We start from the raw sequence: 6,436 nt of genomic DNA, 5'->3' as shown, positions 1-6,436 counted from the left end.
TTTTCCGGGGCTGGGGATCGAACCCAGGACCTTGCGCTTCCTAGGCAAGCGCTCTACCACTGAGCCAAATCCCCAACCCCCCAAATATGTTTTTAATGGAAAGAAAAGTTAACTATGGACATTTCTTTTCAGAGGCTTAAGTCAGTTGTGGAGGCTCATGCCTGTAATTCTAGTGCTTGGGTTGGGGTGAGGATGATCCAGGAGGAATACTGAAAGTTTTACACTGAAGTTGACTTCAGACTGAGACTTTGTCTTAAAATAAAACATAAGATGGGAAGATAACCTGGTGGCAAAATGGTTGCTGCGCCTTACGATCCAGAACCCAGGAAAATTCCAAACAACAGTGCATGGGTCTATAATCCCAGGGGTTCCTAGGAGGAGACAGGAGACAGAGGCAGGAGAATCACCTAAAGCTCTTAGGTCAGCTAACCTGAACCACACATCTGTGGACAAGTGAGGCCTTGTCCCAGGGTCGGCTCTGCATTGCATATACTAAAATTGTATGGATACAGCGATTAGCATGTCCCCTGAAAGAGGGTGGAACACATTTGTGGAGTATTTCATATTTTTCACAACATTGAGAAAGAGAGACTACTCAAGGCAGAAGATGCCCTCATGCATCCATGTACCCCCACACATATACATATATATATGTAACAGCCCCCCAGATCTTAGTCTGGCTACCTGTTCTTGCTAACTGAAGTATGTCAACCCAGGATATGGTTTTTGTGCTTAAAGTTCACCCTAAGAAAGGCTTGGGGTTACAATGGGATCCCAAAAACTCAGTGTAGTCACGGCAGGCTAATAAAGACTTTCTTCAACCTGTGTCCAAGCAGCCTTTTATGGTGGACACCCCACAACAATGCACACACAACAGACACACATTATATACACAAACAAAAATAAATCATACCTTAAATGAACAACTAAAGAAAGGGGAAGAGAAGAAGAAATAGAAAAAGAGATAGCTCAGGGCTCTGAGGTTTGAGGGCAAGGTATCAGTGTTATCTTGCCTTATGACCTATGGCACTATGACAGCAAAAAGCACATTCCAAAGAAATAGATCATATCCTTGGACTAGAAGCCAGAGTGTGGGCTGAGGCAAGACAGACAACAGGCAAACAGACAGACAGAACAACCCTTTTTCTAGTTGTAACTCAGGTCCATTGAGAACTACCTGAATGCTTCTCAAATATAATGTCTTCTATAATTAATGATATAGTGTCTTCTATAATTAATGACTCCCTCCCCCACTGTCTTCTCCCCCTTCCTCCCAACTCTCCTCTCCTCCTCTCCTTCCCCACTTCTGACCTTTCCTCTCCTCCCAGTGCTGGGGACTAATCCCAGGGACTTGTATCTAGGTCCTACCTCTTAAAGGTTCCACTGCCCTTTACCATGGCCACACTAGAGACCACATTGCTTTCAAGCTGGGAAACCTGGAGAGGTACCTGAGATACACAAACCACAGCCATACCATAGCAGTCTGTCTCTCTTCTCTAACCTAATGCTTGTATAGCAAGCCCTTCTATTTGTGGCTTTTCTGTTACTATAACTGAATACTTGAAGCTGTGTTATTTTCTTTTCCATCCTTCTTTCCATTCTTTTGAGATGTGGTTTACTATTAGTCCATAATCTGGCCTTGAACTCACAATGTAGCCCAGGCTGGCTTCTAACTTGTGGCAATTCTGTGTCAGGTTCCTGAGTGCTAGGAGTACTCGTGGGTCACTATATCTGGTGCCTTCTTCATTTTTAATTTTGTCTTTGTTGCTGTTTTTGAGATGGGGTCTTGCTTACATCTCATATAACCCTCAATCTTACAATCCAGCCGCTGCCACCTCTCAGTGCTGGGATTACAGGCATGCATCACCGTGCCTAGCTCCCCAAACTGTTTTATTAATGAATTCAACCTCACATTTATCAATTCCTTTTCTCCCTGCCATTGGGTTAGCAGTTTCATAAACTCACCAATTTCTGTCATAGAGTTCTGGAAATTCTTCTCCAGTCTGAAGTCATTAAAAATTCACATTTCTCGGAGACCTCATCTTTCCCGGCAACCTTGTAGAAGACACCACTTTAGGGTTTTAATTGAATGCAGAAAGCATCCAAAAAGACAGAATAAAGCAACTGAACTCAACAAGGCCAGCAATATAGAATGATCTGGTAGTTCACAATGAAAGCCATTCATTATTCTATAGCCTACAACATTGCAGTTGGGTGTGATGGTTCATGTTTGAATCCCCTGACCTTGGGAGGCAGATGTAGGAGGATCACCAAGAGTTCAAGGCCAACCTTGACTTTGTAGCAAGTTCCAGATCAGCTGGGGATACATAATGAGATCCTGTCTCCAAAAAGAGTAACATTAGAATTATGACTATTAATAAAAACCAAGACACAGACTTATGAGTTATGACTTTTATACAATTTTGGATCATATATTAATAATACATTCAAAACTCCATTTATACAAAAATTCATCCATACAAGTGCAAGTCTAATATGTGTTTTTAGGACTTTTAGGGACCCTCTGGAAAAAAAAATCTCAAAATCCATTGTAGACAAGGGGCTGATGAGATGGCTCAGTGGGTAAGGGCTCCTGCTGCCAAGTCAGATGATCTGAGTTCAATCCCTGGGACCCACTTAAAGATAGAACAGATGGACCAGAGTAAGCTTCTGATCTCTACACTTGTGCTGCAGAATGCACAATTGTGCTCATGTGTGTTTACACATGAGTGCATGCACACACAGACACACACACAGACACACAGACACACAGACACACAGACACACACACACACACACACACACACACACACACACACACACACACAGGTTAAGAATTGGAATCTTAAAAGGGGAAACTTTGACTTGAGGAAGTTTGTCCAATAGATGAAAAGCTTAAAGCACTTCATTAACTAGGGCCATTTTATAGGAGGTCGACCAGTTGGCCACTTTTCTTTTTTCATTTTATTTTATATATGTGAGTACACTGTTGTTGTTTTCAGACGCACCAGAAGGGGACACCAGATCCCAGTCACAGATGGTTGTGAGCCACCATGTGGTTGCTGGGAATTGAACTCAGAACCTCTGGAAGAACAGTCAGTGCTCTTAACTGCTGAGCCATCTCTCCAGGCCCAACTAGGACCATTCTAAAAGAAAACCAATGAAAGTATCTTTCGAAGGGGTCTTGCGACATGGTGACACACCTCTGTGACTCAGCAGTAGAAGTAGGAAGATTTAGTTAAAGGTCATCCTCAGCTAAATATCAAGTTCAAAGCCAGTCTGGGCTACATGAGATTCTATTTCAAAAACAAAAGCCAGCTAGGTGTGGTTGCTCAGGCCTTCAATCCCAGCACTCAGGAGGCAGAGGCAGGTAGATCTCTGTGTGTTCAAAGTCAATCTGGTATATATAGTGAGTTCCAGGACAGCCATAAGATAGTAATAGAAAAACCCTGTCTCAAAGGAGAAAAAGCATTACACACAAAACTATGCAAAACAATCTTAAATCTTAGATTTCCAGACTGACTGCCTAAAAGATAAAAACAAACAAACAAACCAAAAACTTTCATAATTTCCTATTCTGAGCAGACCAAACATGGATGTGGTGGCACAGGCCCAAAATCCTAGCACTCAGGATGAAGGATAAGAAGTTTGAGACTATCTGGGTTACATAGTAAGACCCTGTTTTGAAATATCAAAAGCCAGGCAGTGGTGGCACATGCCTTAATCCCAGAACTTGTGAGGCAGAGTCTGGCAAATCTCTTGAGTTCAAGGCCAACCTGGTCTACACAGAAAGATCCAGGATAGCGAGGGCTATACAGAGAAACCCTGTCTCAGAAACAAACAAACAAACAATCAAACAAACCAAACCAACCAACTGAACGAGAAAAAAAAACCTACAAGCAATCAAAAAACAAAACAAAAATGAAATAAATTTATGAATAAAAGAAATCAGTATCATGGCAGAGACTAGAACATAGGGGAACAATGCGTTTGTAACTCATCCGACCCGTGTTTTCTAGCACCAGTCCCTCATAAGGCCCAGGCCACACCATGAAGCCAAGGCATTTGTGCAAGAGAGTAACGCTGGCCATAAGCGTAACTCAGCAGCTCCTGGGTCAGATCAACTGCCCACTGACCACCGATCTCAAGGCGAGGATGCGAGCACACAGAAGGAAAGCGGTTTGTAAAACTACACCAATGGATGTAGCCCCCTTGTACCGCTACTCCATGGCAAGAGGCTGCTGCCCAGTAGCGCCCCCTGCAGGCCTCCTTCCATCCCTTGTGGCTGAGTTGGTAGGCTGTTCACTCACTTGGTCAGCTCCTTTCTGTTTTCAAGCTTATGTCCCAGTAACGGATCCTGGCCCAGTCAGTTCACAATACACACTTGATGCTATTCCTACTGTTCTTAAGCCATAAGAAGCCACTATCCTGCATTAATGATTTAGGATTAAAAACAATCTCTAGACGAGGGCTGTGGATAAGCCAGTAGAACCCTCCTGGCCCAGAGGTATGGTGGTGTACTGTTGCAACCCCAGCATTCAGGATATAAATGCATGAGGATCAGAAGTTCAAGGCCATCTTCTGCCATGTGGAGAGTTTAAGGCCACATGAGCTACATAAGAACCCATCTCAAAAAGTAATGTGATTTCTAGGTTCTGGGAACATCTTTAGACTCTATACTTTCCTCACATATAGAGCTGTTTCCTGTCTTATATTTAGTTCTGTGTAACAGTTATTCAGGAGACTAGCACCATGTTTCTAATCATTATTAGAAATTCTCCTCCCCATGGGGGTGGAAAAATAGCTCAGCAGTTAAGAGTTAGCTCTGCTCTGGCAAAGGACCCAGGTTCCCAGAATCTACACTTGGGTGGCTCGGGGATATCAGGGGATCTGATACCTCTAGGCCCCTTAGGCACCTGCACTCTTGTGTATATACCCACATGGAGATACAAAAAACTACAAATATTAATAAATAATGATGGAATATATCTTTAAAAGAGAAAACCCCCTCTCCTCTTCACCCCTTTCCTTTCTTTGAAGCGGTTTTAGGTCTCACTCAGGCCTGAAACTCACTATATAGACCAGGCAGGTTTCAAATGCATTAATCCTCCTTTCTCCGTTTCCCAAATGCTGCGATTGTAGACACGTACCACCACGCTTGTCTCTAACACAATTTTCAAATGTGGAAACACGATGAATTTTCTAACAGATCGAAATTTATTGGTCTATTTTCCATATCATATAAAAAAGGGGCCGGGGAGAGAGCTCAGCAGGTAAAGATACTTTTGAGTCCAATGACCTGAGTTTGATCCCTGAGATCCATTGGGGGGAAATAACCAAGACCTGGAAGATGTCCTCTGGCCTCCACACATGCACTGTGGCCCAAAGGCATGCCCGTACGCATACACATCCAAAATAAAGAAATATAATAAAAGATATGTAAGCCCTGAACTTAAGTTTAATAAATAAACTTTATAATTTCATTTTTATTATTTATTTTTGAGACAGGACTCAAAACTCAAGGAAATTCTCCTGCATCAATTTTCCAAGTTTTGGAACTATAGATATGTATCACGATGTCTGGCTAGAAACCTAACTTCTTTAGAAATTCCTAGATATCTAATGTATATGACTTAATTTAGTATATCTTGACCTTAAGGTTTCAAGTTACTGAGAAAGGTTTGTGTTTTGAGACAGGGATTTTGCTATTTATTCAAGCTGGCTTATAACTCTTGGTCCTCCTGCCTGGGTAACCTGAATACTGGGATTACAGATACCTCTGGTGCAGGACATTTTTTTTAAAGATTCTCTCCCCCCCCCCCCCGTGTGTGTGTGTGTGTGTGTGTGTGTGTGTGTGTGTGTGTGTGTGTGTGTGTTTGTGTGTTAGGTGCCTAAGAAGCCCAGAAGAGGGTGTTAGATTCCTTGGCACTGGAATTACCATTAGCTGTGAGCTGTCTGAAGAGGGGCTTGGTCCTCTGCAAGAACCCCCTGCCAGCACTGCTGCCTGAGAAGGTTTTGAAATTACACATGTCTAAGTGTGCCCTCTGTTGCCCTGGCCTTTTCACCCCTTTCTGAGCGTTTGCTGTTGAGAAGCCCTAGGTAGATGCTGAAGGTTGTATCTTCCTGGGAGCGGTGGTGCATGCCCATAACCTCAGCACTTGGGAAGCCAAACTAGGAATGCCGCATGCTTGAGGCCAGACTGGGCTCCACAGTGAGTTCCAAGCCAACCCGAGTTACAGATGTGGACTTTGTCTCAGGGGGAAAAAACACAAGGAAATATGGGAACTAGCTGCCAGAGACTGAGGTCCACCTCAGCATTCCAACCAGGGAGTAAAAAGGAGGCCCATGCTCTAGATGAGGAAGATGCTTCGGAAGGCAGCCCTCCTCCTCCGTGTCTCCTCCCTATAAACCAGCAGTTCTCAACTGTTCATCCCTC

General features: G+C 43.4%; 1 pseudogene; it reads left to right on the top strand.

Annotated features, from left to right (window-relative positions):
* The first annotated feature begins 475 nt into the window (after positions 1-475).
* Positions 476-570, top strand: LOC120094871 (U6 spliceosomal RNA; annotated as a pseudogene).
* The last annotated feature ends 5,866 nt before the right edge of the window (positions 571-6,436 follow it).

This window comes from Rattus norvegicus, chromosome 9 (assembly GCF_036323735.1).
Source record: "Rattus norvegicus strain BN/NHsdMcwi chromosome 9, GRCr8, whole genome shotgun sequence".
NCBI lineage: Eukaryota > Metazoa > Chordata > Mammalia > Rodentia > Muridae > Rattus > Rattus norvegicus.
The sequence above is the reverse complement of the archived record's forward strand: the minus strand, read 5'-3'. Positions and strand labels throughout refer to the sequence as shown.